This window comes from Carettochelys insculpta, chromosome 2, assembly GCF_033958435.1.
Source record: "Carettochelys insculpta isolate YL-2023 chromosome 2, ASM3395843v1, whole genome shotgun sequence".
Lineage (NCBI taxonomy): Eukaryota > Metazoa > Chordata > Testudines > Carettochelyidae > Carettochelys > Carettochelys insculpta.
This window is the reverse complement of record NC_134138.1, coordinates 231101477-231117489: the sequence shown is the minus strand read 5'-3', so window position 1 is coordinate 231117489 and position 16013 is coordinate 231101477.

Here is a 16013-nt window from a genome sequence, read left to right as displayed (position 1 = left end):
ATGTAGGGCAGTTAGGGCATCGTCAGGTGCACTGGTCTGTACAAAAAGCCGCAAACATGGACTTTCTTTCCAGACCAGAAGATTTCAGTGGGGAACTTTGAAATGTCCATAATGATCTGGGGAGACTCAAGCTACATCTTACTCCCAAATCTCATGAAGCTTTACATGATAAATATGGATATTCTGAAGGAGCACATCAACAATAACCTGAGCAGGTGCAAAATGGATGTAGCACGTGCCTTTAGCAAATTAAAAATGCTAGTGTTTCCTTTCTGGCAGATTAGACCTACATGTGGAAACTATTTCCATGGTCATAGCAGCCTACTGCACACTCCATAATATTTGTGAGGCTAAGGATGAAAAAAATTACCTCCAGTATGGAGCACAAAGGCAGATTGCCTGGCAGCCGGTTTTGGGCAGTCACATAACAGGGCTATCACAACATAAGATGGCCACGCCAAAGCTCCATCTAGCCCAGTATCCTATCTTCCAACAGTGGCCAATGCCACGTGCCCCAGAAGGAATGAACAGACCAGGTAATCATCATGTGATCCCTCCCTTGACATCCATCCCCAGCTTCTGACAAACAGAGGCAAGGGACACCGTTCCTACCCTTCCTACAAGGTTATGACAGAGAGAAGCTTTCAGGCACCATTTTGACAAAGAGCTCTAGTAGTGTATCTTTCTATACAGAACTCTGCCATGCTTTGGTAACTTGCCACCTTGTATGAAAACGTTAATGATTCCTGACCATGATTTGTACTCAGCAAATGATCAGATTACCACTGTATATTAATTCCAGCCACAACCACTGTGTGTAGAACACAAATAAAAATGGTTATCTTTCAGACAGCGTGGTTTTATTAAATACCAATTAATAACACATGCAAAAGTTGTGGTGAGAAGGGAAATAGAGGTGAAGGGCACAGAAGGCTGTCATAGCTGTGTATAACCCTAGCGACCCTTTTGGAAGCTGTCTAAAGGTGTAGATTGAAATGGGTACTGAGATGGGCCAGGAAGTTACAAGGAATAATAGGGAGGATCTTGAGAAAGACATGAAAAGCAGCTCTGTATCAGCTACAGAAAGAGAGCTGATCATGAATAAATTCAGCCTGTAGTGTGATTAGGAACTTCAGCATCTCTGTTTGCTCTGCCATCACTCTTATCATCCACTCCTGCCTCATCACAATTTACTCTTGGCTCTCACTCTGTACCCTGCTTTCTTTGTTTTGGCCTCTGAGGACTGGAACACCTCTCAAAAGATCTCCTTCTCATTCCTCTTTGGTTGATTCTTTATCTGCTGCAGGTGATCTGCTGGCATGTAGGGGGTTCCCCAAAAGCCACATCTGCAGAAGCATAAGAAACAGAAACATGATTGGTATTGCATGCACATCAGTATATTATTATAGTAAAATGCACCCTTTTTAAATATGAATCTGCTTCTGACTGCCTCTTGGTAAGCACACAGTTCGGTGAACACCTTAAATATGACGAGTTCATCTTGCGGGAGAGTGCTCAAAATGGGTCAAGCGATTTAGGTATTTTTAAGGGGATCATTACAGAAAACTTAGGGACAGTATTGTAAACTTTGTCACCATTTTCCACAGATGGAAGTCACTAAAGCCGGTTTCTCACTCCTGAGGGTAAGCAAGCATGCAAGGGTGCATCTCCTGCATGTGTGTGGCTTCAGACTAGGTACCTACGCTGCTCACCTGGATGCTGCTTGGGTCCCAGTACAAGTGATGGAAGACAAAAACATTTTTCTCCAGAGAAGTGTGTTACATTCAACATTTTCTTCTCATTGAATGGGTTGAAATTTTGATGCTAACTGTACTGGTCTGGAAAGGAGGCAGGAACAAGTAAGGGACAAGTAAAATGAAATAGTGGGAAAATGGAAGCTAACATTGTAGAAAAACTACTTTTCACAAGTGGGTAAATTTAATGAAAAAAGAAAGGGCTCTATACTCCTCTTCCCATGCTTAACTCCCTGAACCAAAGTCAATGGTCATTAAGTATCAGAGGGGTAGCCATGTTAGTCTGTGTCCGCAAAAACAACAAGAAGTCCTGTGGCACTTTATAGACTAACAGATTTTTTAGAGCATAAGCTTTGAAGGGCAAAGGCTCACTTCATCAGATGCATATGTGAAGTCAATGGAAAGACTTCTGAAGACTTCAATGGGTTTTAGAGCAGCTTTGATGGAGGCAGGGGAGAATAACTGGTTATTTCTCCTTTTTCAGCAAAACTCCTACCCAGCACTCTAACATTTTGTCTCTTACAAGTGGGGGTGGGGGAACGTATGTTTCAGACACTGTGAACATTTAGAGGCTGATCCTCAGCTACTATAAGTCAGCACAACGTCATTGACATCAATGGACTGGTATTGATTCACACCAGCTGGAGATCCTGCCCATCTCATTAGTCATTGCCCAGCCAAGATTACCATTTGATTTTAGTGAACAATTGTATCTGAGTACTAGACGTAGGATCAGGCTTACAAATACCATAATATGCACCCTGGATTTTGATTAATCACTGATTTTGGCTGTTCCTAGATCTGAATCCAGGCCCATGTAGATTCCTGTTACCTCTCCCAGGGATATAATGCGTGGAAGTTAAAAACACTATTTGGATGCATTCTATTTGGGCACCATGTCATTTTTAGTGTGCTTATCTGCATTACAGCCCTGTAAGGTAAGGAAATATTGTTGTTTCCATTTTAAAGATGGGGAGCTGGTTCACTGAGAGACTATGTGACCTGCATAACATAACATAAAAGAGCTGTGGCAGAATAGGCATTTAAACCTAAGGGTTCCATATCCCAAATGAATACCCTACCAACTGGCCCATCCTTCTGCTCTTTTCTTACAGTTTATACACCCTTATAACCCTGCTATATACATAAATCACAACTAAGATCTTTCTTCCCTTTTAGTCTCTCTCAATTAAATATTCCAGTTGATGGCTGTACCACTGAGGACATGGTTTCTCAACCTAGAAGTCACAAACTTGTGTCAGGGGATCATGATCACCCTTCTTCCCTTACAGTTGATTAAACAGGAACGCTACGGTGGCGCTACAGCACTCTGTTGACAGAAGTCACTGTTGGAAGAGATTTCCCAACAAAACTTCTGTTGGCAGAGTGTGGCCACACACAAAAGCCAATTGGAAGAATGCTGGGCTCTGTTGACAGAGCAGCCGGACTGCCCAGCCACTCTCAAAAAAGCCGGCACCGAGAAGCACAGCAGACAGGGGCTACATCTACACGGGTAGCCTTGGTCAACAGTTGTCACTGTCAACAGAGAAACCTCAGCAGTACCTCTGTCAACAGAATGCATCTACACATCAAAGCAGCTTGAAAGAGCAAGCAGCTCTGTTGACAGAGAGCAACTGGACGGCCCTGCCCTCTCTCAACAGACGGGCTGACTGGAATCTCTGCAAACAGGCTGACCGGGGAACTGGAAGCCCTTTCTGACGACAGAACTGTCTATACAGGCACTCTGTCAACAAAACCCTGTCAACAGAGGCATTATACATGATCAGGGAGAGGTATAACAGTGCCGGCTAAACAGCTGAGTTTTGTCAACAAACTCTCAACTGAGGCTGCATCTATACTATGAGATAAAATCTAATTAATTCAGTTAGCTCGATTTTACCACGTGACTGTCTTCACTGTAAAGACCATTAGCTCGATTTAGGGTGCACTGATCTCGAGATTACAAAAACACAGTAACCTGGTGGGTACAGCGCCAAGCTTGAATTCAGAAGCTTGAATTCAGAACTTATAAATTCCAGAATTAGAATATCAATATAAATAAATTTGAATGTATCTCGTAGTGTAGACACAGCCAGAGTGCTTTAACCATCTAGAGGCTCAGCAAGTTTTGTCGACAAAAGCCCAGTTTTGACGACAGAGGCTGCCTGTGTAGACATAGCGAGAGCTGCCCATTGCTCTGGACGCCGTCTGTCGAGAGAAGGCCCCCTGAGAATGTCCACACAACTTTTTTATCAACAGCATCTATGGGTAAAAGTGCTGAGTTTTGTCAACAATCTGTCAACAAAACGCATTTTGTGTGTGGATGTTCAACCACTTTTGTTGACAAAACCTGGGTTTTAGCAGCACAAGTCGCTAGTGTAACTGTAGCCTATATGAGTCCTGAAATGTTCTCTGTTGTATCTTAGGGTTACAGTATAAACAAGTTTGAGAACTGCTGATCTAGCAGAATTGCGTATTTTGTATATTGTTCTTTTTGTATCTTTACTCTGAAGGTTTAAATACAAATTTTTGCAATGTGTGGATAAACTTTGTCAAACAGTGTTTTGAGTTTTGGATCATTACAAAATAACTCTGATTTGAAATGTCAACATGTGTCCTTTATATCCCTTTATTTAAGAAATGGGTTTTGACTACCCCAGGTTTTCCACATGGCTAAATCTCCTTGAACTGTGCACAGACAGTTTTAGAGGGAGAAAATAGGTTGTAATTAAGCACAGCTATTAATAATTGTGTCTAATTATAAAGATTGTAGCATGTGTATAAGTAGTTTTCTTTCTGCTTCTTGGTGGATGAATGGTGGTGTTGTGAATGCCACAGGGCCTAAATGTTGGACTTATGCAACTGAAATGGCTTTCCCCTTGTGAATGGATGACAGCTCATGTACTTTGTGGTATTTGTGAGCTCTGCAGGGCTGTGTGGTCTGTTGATAACCAGGAGCTTTTCAGAGCTCATGGGATCTGTGTGTTACAGACCCTGTGGAACTCTTCTACTTTGTATTAGTCCTACATAGTTTTTAAAAAGTTGACTCAATTAAGTTTGTTGCTACAGGCAGTATTTTAAGAAATGCTACTGTTAATAAAACCTAAGCACTTTGAGGTATCCCTAATGAAGAGTTAAAGAAAGCTAGATACTTACCTCTTAAACATTCAAACATGCATTCTCTTAAATAGCAGTAGCTAAGATTGTGATTCTCTCATTCACAGACGGATCCAATTTAAGCAAGAGTCCAAGATGTGTAACAATGAAGTTTCATGAGCTACTGTCGTGAGACTTTCGTCACACTGGAACCAGAGTCACAAAACAGGATTTATACTAGACCCAGAACCCAAAGTGTAGGGCCAGATCTGTTCTTGAGGATCAAATCCAATCCATCAACAAGAACAGATTCAAAGGGATTTGAAGACAAAGTTCTATATATCAGAGAGGTAGCTGTGTTAGTCTGTATCTTCAAAAACAACAAGAAGTCCTGTGTCACCTTATAGACTAACAGATATTATGGAGCATAAGCTTTCATGGGCAAAGACCCACTTGGTCAAAGGTCTTTCATGGGCAAAAACCCCCAACCCCACTCTGGCATCTGATGAAGCGGGTCTTTGCCCATGAAAGCTTATGCTTCATAATATCTGTTAGTCTCTAAGGTGCCACAGGACTTCTTGTTGTTTTTGAAGGTTCCATATGGGTTCATTTAGGTTCAGTTCCTAGCTAGAATACACACATACATAAATGACATTAAAATAATGCAAAGTCAAGCACCCAAAACTTAGAAAATGCCAGAATTAAGATTGCCTATGTAACCTAAATTCATTTCTCTTGCGTAGATGGATTATGATACAAACTTTAATTATTTCATCAAACACTATTTTTCCATGGGATACTAAAATTCTGGCTGAATGGTTAAAGTTTGGTACTATAAAAACAGAAAACAATATTTTATAGTGGGAAATATCAGGCAAACTTAGTTATAGGCAGCATTAGCAGCCCTGCTTGTCAGATAGATAGATAGATAGATAGATAGATCTAAGGAGAGAGAAAAGGGAGTGGAGTGGTAGACCAGGTATGGTGATGTGTACCACATCAAATACACTTGGGCTATGTCTACACTAGAAGCATCTGTCTACAGAGATGGTCTGACAAAACTTCTGTCAACAGATTGTGTCTACACATGAAAGTGGATCAATCTTTTGATCCACTCTGTCAACAAAAGGCCTCCCAGAGCATCTACACAGCTTTACGCATTTTGTGTGTAGACGCTTGGTGAGTTTGGCTGACAAAACCCCAGTCTTGTCTACAGAACTTAGTGTAGACATAGCCAGTAAGAAATAAACAAGCCAAGGGGTGCCTCTCTGCATAAATGTTTCTCCTTAGTTTATAACATATTTTGTGTTTCATATGATAAACGCAACATTGACAAAGCTATGTTTTATTGTAGTACACTCTATTTGCTGGCAGTTTTCATGACTTTTGTCACCTCTTTACATATTTCTTAGGCAAAAGTTCACTCTGGTCTTCTGATGCTTCATACCCAGCTCTTGTCATCCTTGTCTTCCTTGTTCTCCTACGAGATTGAGTACTAATCACAAACACAGTGTTCCAGGACTTGTCTAGCCTAGGAGAAAAGATTTTTAAAAATACAAGTTATTTAACTTATTTTAATTAATTGCTGCTTAAAATTATGTTAGAACCCAAGCTGCCCCCTCCTTTTAAAATGTGTAAACTAGTCGTAATCAACCCTAAACCTCCATTCCAGTCCTTCCTTCCAAAGCAAACTAGAATTTAAACATTGATCCTGTTGCTTTGCAGGCAATTAAGCTTGCATGCGTCAGTTTGTATCTTCCAAAGTCCAACAGAGTTCATACATTTGGGATGGTTAGGGGGCGGGAGGCACAGACACCGGGCTGTGAGTGTACTGGATAATAGCAAGCGCTAGGACTGAAGTAGCTTTAATCTTTCCCCGCAAATCACAATGTATTCCTTTCTATTGACAGTCTGCGGTTTGCCACCTGGCAATGGAAGCCCTGAAGCCAAGGGAAAGCTTGTGCAAAAAGCTCATTTCCACAGCAGTGCCCGGCTGCGCGGTGACCTGCTTTCTGCTGGGCTCACCCTTCAGAGATCAAAGCGGGATTAAAACGTAATTCTCCACACTTTGCACCGCGCATCGCCCAGCTCTGGGGAGGGGACGGCAGACACGTACAGCAGCCGCCTAGAGATGCTCGGAAAACACGTCCCAGCCAGTTTTTCATTCCAGGGCCCCCAGGAAATGCTGCAAGAGTTTTCCAGCGCGTCCGCATATTGCACAGCGCTTCCTCAGCCGATGCACAAGGCTGGGGCCAGGCCGACCTGCGTTGGATCCGGATTCGGTGGGAATTTTGCCCCTGGTCTCAGTGGGCTGGGGAATCTGGCCCTGGGCGTGTCGTTTGCAGCTCGCAGAATGCCTCGCATGGAGCGAAGGAGCTGGGCTGAGGCTCGGCACGTGGCTGGTGCCTGTTGGGCCCCAGGCTGGAGGTTCCAAGTGCCAGCAGGTGTGTGTGTGTGTGTGTGTGTGCGTGTGTGTGAGTGAGATGACAGATACACACCGCTGCAGCTGCTGCTTTCCAGCGGTGCCAGGACAAGGGAACTCACCGATGCACTTTCCCGGGGCATTTTAGGGGCAAGCCCGTCCAACGGAGGGTCTCTTGGAGGTCTGCTCCGCCTGTGATATTTCCCGGGCTGGGACCGCTCCAGCTCCGGAAAGCCCCAACGAGCTCTTTGGCCTGAGAATAAAGCCAGGCAGCTCTTCGAGGCGACCCAACCCGCCTCTTAGCAGTGTCCATTGTACCCCCCGCCCCGGCTTGTTCGTTTAACTCCATTGCCTGTGGGGGAACAGCCCCGGTAAATGCCACAGGCGAGGGGGCCAGTTGTGGCCTGGGGGGGGGGGTGTCCCCTCCAGGCACACGAGCCCCGGCTCTCCAGCCTGCGGGGCTGTACAGTGGGCTCCGCTGATGCTCCTTCGCATTCACAACGGAAGCGATTTCTCTTGCTCGGGGGGTTCCCATCACTTCGGTGACTGTCCCAGCCCCGGCGGGAGCGGGTGCGCTTGCGGTCAGGCTAGTGAAACAACTGCAAACCCGCGTGCCGAGGGAGCCATCCGTTGATCCCGGGCTCTGGACTGTGGCGGGCGAGCGGGACGGGAAGGCAAAGATCTCCGAAGTAACTTCCCTGCAGGTGTAGACCCAGGGCTGCAGATCCTCAGCAGGGGACGAGCCCGCTGACTTCCGTGTGATTCCCCTTGAGCACAAGAGCGACTCGTTTTTAGCAAGAGTTGCAAGATCGGAGTCGGGCCTTTCGTTCTTCTGGCCATAGTTCGATGTTTTCAGAGAGCGGAGCCGGCATCCCACCGGGCAGACCCTCCCTTCCCTGCATCAGCAAATCCAGCCAGCGGCTCTCACTGTCTTTCCCTGGAAGGCCAAGCTGGCCATTTCCTCTCAGCGTGGGGAGGCAAAGGTAGCCCAGGAGAGGAAAGGGGACCCGCTAGCAATGTGTCAACGCGAGCTCCCTATTCTCAGCCAGCCTAGGAAATAGGTAGGTTGTCTATGCGCTGCCCTTGGGGGACAATGTTCATTCCAAGGTGGCAACTCCTCTGCAAGTAAGGAAAATCAGAAGAAGAAGATGGAGGAGGAGGAGACGAAGATGGAGGAAGAGGAGGAGGAGGAGGAGGAGACGAAGATGGAGGAAGAGGAGGAGGAGGAGACGCAGATGAAGGAAGAGGAGGAGGAGGAGAAGAAGAAGATGGAGGAGGTGGAGGAGATTAAGGAGGAGGAGAAGAAGCAGATGAAGGAGGAGGAGATGAAGCAGATGAGGAGGAGGAGGAGGAGGAGGAGGAAGAGGAGGAGAAAGAGAAGAGGAGGAAGAGGAAGGAGGAGGAAGAGGGGGAGGAGGAGAAGAAGAAGAAGTTTGGCTTCACCAATAGCTTTTCCATGAGTGTCCAATCCAATAGACAGGGTATGTACCATTAACATCCCTTCCCCCGAGACCACATTAAATTAGCTTGCAAGCTTGAGGCGGGCCAGTGGGGGGCGTTTATTCGCTTTATTTCGTTAGGATGTCCCACTTGCAAATACCGGAAGTCCTGGACCACAATACCAAACGCTTTGTCACGTGGGAACCATTAATGTGTAAAGTTGATAGATGCACACGAGTACAGCCAACATTGCCTGCGGGGGATCTCTGGGTCCATGCCCATAGCCCAAACGGGTAATTCTGCAGGAAAATTGCCCTCCGGAATTTAGCAAAATGAACACCCTGGAGCCTTCGGACTTGTGCATTTGGTGTCACCTAATAGCCGCAGTGAGTATAGGTCATTATTATCTGCAGAGTGATACTTTCAGCTGAAGAGGAGTTTAAAAATCAGTAACGAAGCCTTACGCTTGGCTGAACTGAACACTCAGGGAAAGGCTATTGGCGAAGGCCAAGAAGTCAATGGCTCTCGCTCATCCTTCTCCTTCAGGTCTTCGTCCTTGCAGAGGAGAACAACACCTAGCACGGTTCCTCTTCGGAGCACACTACGCACCGAGCCCGACGTGCTACTTAGAGAGTATCAGGAGGCAAAACTCGGCTGAAATGACAGAGTGCGAAAATCCCAGCGGATCAAACTTAGTGTCACCGTCTCCATTACGGTCACTCCAGGAGCTGAGGACGCCGCAGAATCTGCAAAGCCCCATGATCTCCTGGGCACCAAACTTTGCCCAGAGCCAGGCAGTCAGAGCCTTTTACAAGGGATTTGGTGGTGAAAGGGCGCTCCGGGGAGTTTCACAGCTTCCATCAAAGGGGTGGCCAACATCTGCCGCCAGACACAGGAGAAGAACCAAGTCCCTGGAACGGGTCTGAGAACCTCTCCGAGTTCCTGAATTTGTTTCCAAACTATTCAGAGGATCTGAACGTTGGCTAAACCTCGAGGAAGAGCAGAACTATCATTTGCATATATCTGCCTGCTAAATATCGTGTTCGTCTTATTTGTCCTTTCCCCAACTTTTCGTTTACAGCTAAACCAATCAACCATTAGTCCTGTGCATTTAGCGCATACGCGTTTGGCTGTGGGAAAAGATCCAAAATAGCATCGATGCATTACAAGAAGGAAAAACAGGGGATCGAAAATAAACAAGCGGATAAGTGTAAATACTCCGATTTCAACATTTGTTTTAGTAGTCTGCGTTTGGCAGATGTTTCCATAACAGTCCACACTTAGCACTGGTAGGTAGTCCTACTTATTGAAAGACTGCTAAAAGATCTCTCTCTCTCTCTCTCTGTGACTATAGACATATACATAGTAACTACGGGGGTGTACACGCACATATACATAAGTTTCTTTAACATGTTTACATGTTCAGTAGCTATAGGAGCACTGGAATAAATGTCCCTTGATTTCCATATCTCCTGATCTGAAGAAGTGGGTCTGCCCCAGGAAAGCTCATCCCCTAATAAATTATTTTGCTAGTCTTTAAGGGACTACGCGACTGCTGGTTTGTTTTGTGAGAGTACAGCCTAACAGGCTCTCTCTCTCTCACTGTGTTACTATTCAACACTTCCCAGGTATGCCAAAGGCGGCTGAACAAAAACGCCAGATATGAAGAGCTCCCCGTTTTCCTCCAAAAGAGAGGGAGGACAGCAAAGAAAAGGGGAACTCGATTTATTCTCATTTGTTTATCTCTAGATTTCTCCCCCCCCCCCCCCCCCCCCACTCTCCACATTCATTTGAATAGCTTTCAAGCTGCAAAATGGAAATGTGGCTCCTGCCCTCTATTTCAGCGGCAGCGTCCTGGCAACAGAGCAATTTTCTATCATCAAGGATAAATGGCATCGAACAGAACATTCTGATAAAAAAGAGAGAGAGGGAAAAAAAAAAAGCTTTAGCCCAAGAAGCCCATGATTGCTGCCCTTCCTGTCTGTCATCCCTTTACAAAATCCTCTCCTCCAAACCTGAGCTGCATGCTGTCAGAGCTAATAATGTCTTCTAAAGAAAAGGGGAAGAAACAGCATTCACGCACAATGTTCCCATTTATTACATCGAGTGCTTATTTAAAAATTGCAAATATCTTTGTTTGGTTCCCTGCAAATTAAAACCAAGATGTAGGAAGTTACATGATGCAACAATTATTAATGTCACAGCAGAGCATCAAAACCCCATATCTTGCTTTCTACTGGGTAATATCTTTTTAATGTAGGAAAAGTCCCTGCCTAGGATAATAAAACCCATGTTCTTAAAGCAAAGTTCATGTTACTTAAAGCAAAAATAAATGACTGTTGAAATAAAGTAAGTAGTATATAAAGATTTTACATATTACCACTTACATTTATGTAGAGGTCCATGGCCCCCAGTTGATAAATACCCCTTAAGGAAAGTATAGCTAAAAGGGATAGTAATTTCTGTGCTGAGGTGGCACAGGGATTTATTGTAAGCCAGCAATATTGAGTGTCAGAAATTTAGGGTCCAATCCTTATGCACAGGTCCCCTCACTGGGGTCGTTGGTGAGTGGTGTGAATTATAAACAGACGGTGTAGTGAGGGACTGATACGTCCTAGGCCAAGGTTGTAACAGCTGGAGCTGCAGTGATTCTTTTGTGAGTGACTCTTTCAGTTAGCTATGTCCTCTGTGTGTACACGGGCCTGTGATACACCACAACCGTGTGCACACCAGCTCTCCAACTGGTCCCTGTATTAGGTTCAAGAACCCTCTTTGTCTGGGAACGCAGCTCCCTGATGCCCATATAGTTGAGAAACCTGGTGGGGGCGGGGGGGATTTCCTTCCCGACCAGCAGGGGTGGTCTCCCGGAAGGAGCTCCTGCCTTTTTCACTGGAGCCCATTTAAAGGTGGTAAGAAGGAGGAGAAGCAACTGCTGCTCAGGCCTGGAGAAGAGTTGGGGGGGGGGGGGCTTAGACAGCTCCCCAACCACCCGCTTTAATGGCAGTGGGGGGCCAGCCAGAGTGCTGGGCTCCCATGGTGCTTTACCGCCTTTCCTCTGGCGTTTGCCGGCGGAGCTGCTACAGGCCATCAGCCCAAGCCGTGGAGGACAAGAGCCCTGGGAGGGAACAGCCTTTGTACACGAAAGCTGGTTCCTGCGCATGCTCAGTCACTTCAGCGCCCACGGTGGAACGAGGCTCTCCCGCAGGGCCTCAGTGCGCATGCCCACGAGTGGAATTTCCCCCTGGTAAACTCCCGTGGCTCTGGGAGCCCGGGGGTAGCCGAGCTGCAGTAATGCCCAACTAAGGCCTATCAATAAGCCCCGGCGGCGGCATCACCCTTCGGGCGGCCGCTGAGCCCAGGCAATGGGGGGCGGCTGTTCTCAAGGGGGAACTGTCCAAGCAGCTCCAACACGCCCCGGTTGGGACGTGCCTTGGGAGCCCGTCTGGGGGGAGAGCTGAACTGCCAGCACACAGAAACATCCCCCGTGTCACGGGGGGCAGCAGGTGTCTCGGGAGCGCCCTTAAAGCGCCCTCCGCCAGGCTGGCTCTCCGCGGGGCCCGGGGCTCGCACTCCCTGCCTGGGCCCCTCCGAGGTCGCTGTCCCAGCAGGGATGTCCAGTGTCTCCTCCGGAGGGACAGGCACAGCCAGGAGCGGAGCGGCCTACGCACGCCCAGCGGAGGGAGGGAGGAGTGCGGGCACTGCGACCTCGCCGCTGGCACAGTCTAACTGGCCCCGTTTGAGTGGAGGCCCCGGAGCGGGGCCCAGCCTGGGGGAAGCCGCTGGGACCCTTGCACTGCCCGCTGGAAGAGCAGCGATTTCCGGCGGGGGCTGGCGGGCGGCCTCTGCGCGTTCGGCCTTTCCGCAGCTTTCTGCCGGCCCCACCTGCTGAACCACAGAAAGTTTTCTGCTGGCGCGTTGCCGGGGAGTCTGACACACACACACTGAATCTGCGCTGTCCTCCCTGCTCCGGGGCTCGCACCCCCACACACGCGCCCGCTGAGATCTCTGCTCCGGCTCGGCTCTCCGGCCGCTTTACGCGGTCCTAAAGTTAGAGAAGTCCTCTCGGGGGTCCGCTCCGGGCCCGATCCTGCGCTCTCTTTTCCAGCCGGCAAAGCTGGCCAGTCCGTGCCCGCTCCGGGCCGCCTGCGGAGCTAGTGCAGCATCGGACCTCGTACTATGGGACGGGTTTTTCTCCACTTCCAGCCACGGGCCCGTATAACTCCATTGGTTGCCGCGGGTGACTCCAGCCTCAGGCGGGGGGAAGGGAGGGGAGGGGAGAATCAGGCCCAATGGTCAGTGCAGTGTAACCTTGGGCAGAGCTATTTGCGGGCCAGTCTAACAGGAACTTCCTGAAATCAGGGAAGGGCCTAGGACTCACCAGCAAGACCTGTCGTGACAACTCTCCGCCGCGTTTGCTGGTAGCACCATTAAAGAGAGCTGCGGCTTTCCGCGAGGTTTTAACTCTAGCCTCCGCGACTGCGCTTAGTCCATCGAAACCGCTTTGACCGGGGTGCCACCTAAAAGCAAATCTGTTATTTTCGCGCTAGGCTAGATTGGGGATTTCTAAACTTCTTTTTTAGGACTTGGCAAACACTTGCTAAACAACCCTTCCAGACCGGCCCGGCTTCCACTGCTGCATGCAAATAACTGGAGGATTAATGACGCTTTTCTGCAACGCTTGTCGTCTTGAGCAGTCGACACAGCCAATTAATATTTTTAATTACCGCTACGCGGAGACTAACTAGAACCTTTCTGATTTGATTTGACCGCTGAATTTTTATCTCCTGTGAAATGAAACAGTCACAACCGGGAGGTAGGACTGCTGGTGTTTTTTTCACGCCTTTATTATATCCTAATACCAGGAGGAGGGGGGAAACCCCGCTGCAATCTTTTAATGACAAGTGGTAGGGGCAGACACAGTCCTGGTTAAGGATAACACGCGGAGCTAAGAGCAGCATTTGCAAAAGCACACACAGAAAGGGGAAAGATCGAGCAGCTTTCAAAACAAAGTTTGTTGGAACTATTACAGTAGGGCCCGATCCAATTCCCACAGATTTCCCTGGATTTTTTTCCAATGTATTTGAACGGGGGAAAGCTCGGGGGGTTATGATTAAATTAGAATTAACTATCACTGCCTGTGGAAATGTTATACAAGGTAACCGACGAGCAAACCTTGCAGTGACGCTACGGTTTCCATTTGGAATTTACGAGACGATCTTGCGGTTTTACTTTTAAAATAATACTAGCGATTAATACCCCTTGCCAAGCCGACCAGCCCTGGTGTTTCTGGTGAGCATCCTTCAGCAAAGGCATAGGTTTGGGGCTGTGGGCATTTTTCCCTTTTCTTTGGGGGTTAAAGCAGTGTTTTGACAGGAGCTTAGTCAAAATACTGTGAGGGGAACTTTAACAGGAAATTTATCTGCGGTGCAAAAGTCTTCCCAGAGTAAGAGCCTATAGCTCCCATGCGGGTACTAGCTCTCTTCGTGCACATACCGATCAGCCGTATGTAATACAGCGATTTCCCAAAGTCTGACGTTTAAACGAGCAGCAAAGCCGTTCGGATTGTTTGCGGCGGGTGTTTTCAGCGCTCGGCCCCTGGTGCACAGAAAGAACGTGGGACTAAGGGCGGGGAACCGGGTGGGGGTTCAAAAGCTCAGACCTGCCTCCGTGTTTTTTCTTACGGCTTCTCGGAAATGCCAGCCGCGGCCCCAGCGCGATCCACTCCCCCCAGACACGTGCCCTGGGTTCTCGCCCCGGTGAGGCACCTGCCCCGAAACCACGTGAAGAAGACCGCGGTGCGGTCACAACATCGAACAGCTGGCGGGAGAGTTCCACCGAGCTCCCGCTGCGCTACCCGCTTTGTCTGCCTCGCAATCAGTCGGAGCGGAGACCCTGACTCGCGGCCCGGAGAACAATGCTAATGGGCCAAATAAATCCCACCCCCCCCAGTCATTCTGCTGGGGCTAGTCCGTCTGATCCCCTTTGGGCTGCCTTGCCCTAGCCACGCCTCGGAGAGGTGTATCAGCGCCAAGGTGATACTGAGCGGCCCAGGCCACTCCTGTCCTGTGTCCTGAAGGCGAATTGGGCGCTGTGGGGACAGGGCTCCCCTTGTAACTGTACCTTTGGGAGCATGGCTCGCATTAGCTGCCTTCCGGCTCGGAGAGGTGACCTGTTACGCCAGATACCTCCTAGCACGCCGTGGGCTTCCGCCCCGCCAAACTAGGTTACTTATCAATCCTTAAGGGCCTGTTTAAACCTCCCCCAAAGGTTTCTACTTCTTCCGGGCTTCTTCTTGGCTTGCTCGGAGAGTGGAAATACGCCCGTGGTGAGGGGAAAGAAACCGAATGGATCTTGACGGGCGGAGAGGCGGGGTACAACGGTTATAAAGGGGCTTGAAACAAAACCTGCCGGGGGTGGGGGGCGCTGCGTTTTCAAATGCAGACAAGTCACTATACAGGCAAGTTAATCCAGATCTGGTGCCTTTCAGATCCAGTTGCCAGAATCCTCGCATCCCTCCCTCCCTTCGTGCTACAGATACCTGGCCTGTCCCACCCGTTTCCTTATTGCCTCTGTTCAGTGCGAGGTGCTCTTTGGCGCTGCAGCTGGGAAAGGTGACGGTGTCCCCTCCCAGGAAAGGAAACCTCAGTGTTGCCCGTGAGATCAATTAATCAGCCAGGTGAATTCAATCCTCACACGGCAGGGCATTAGTGACATTGGCAACAGCTTGTCTGCTCGAGAGGATGGGGACATGAGGAATTGAGGGAGAAGGTCGTGTTCCCCCCGCCCCGGGTCTCAAGACGTGGCGTTCTGCTTAGGTTTGTTTCCCTCGGGAGAGCTGTTAGCTAACGAACCCCCTGGAACACCCGTTCCAGTCTCAGTTTAAGCTCTGTGTTTACACCTTCTGCCGAGATCCTGAAAAAAACAGGAAGCAAGAGCATAGAAAGGGAAAGTGGAAGCAGCTCACTGCGATCCATTCCAGATAATGAGGACGGCCTGAAGCAAACAGTAAAACCCCCATGTTTCCCTCCCTCAATATTAACTAAACCTCAATAACTGGATCGAGTTTTTTTTTTAAACTCCAGTGTTTACTACGTCGCCATTCAGTGGTGGCGAAATGCAGCCTTAAAGGTAGAGGAAATAATTGCACTGATCTCGACGAGGGAAATGTGTAGGCATTTGAAGCGGGCTAAAAATAAACCGGGGCGCAACAGAATGCAGAGAGGACCCCGAGATGAGTTGTTGCAATTAAAGCTCCGCTTTCACTCGCCAAGGAGCGGGCGCTTCTGCAAGCGGGGCTGAAG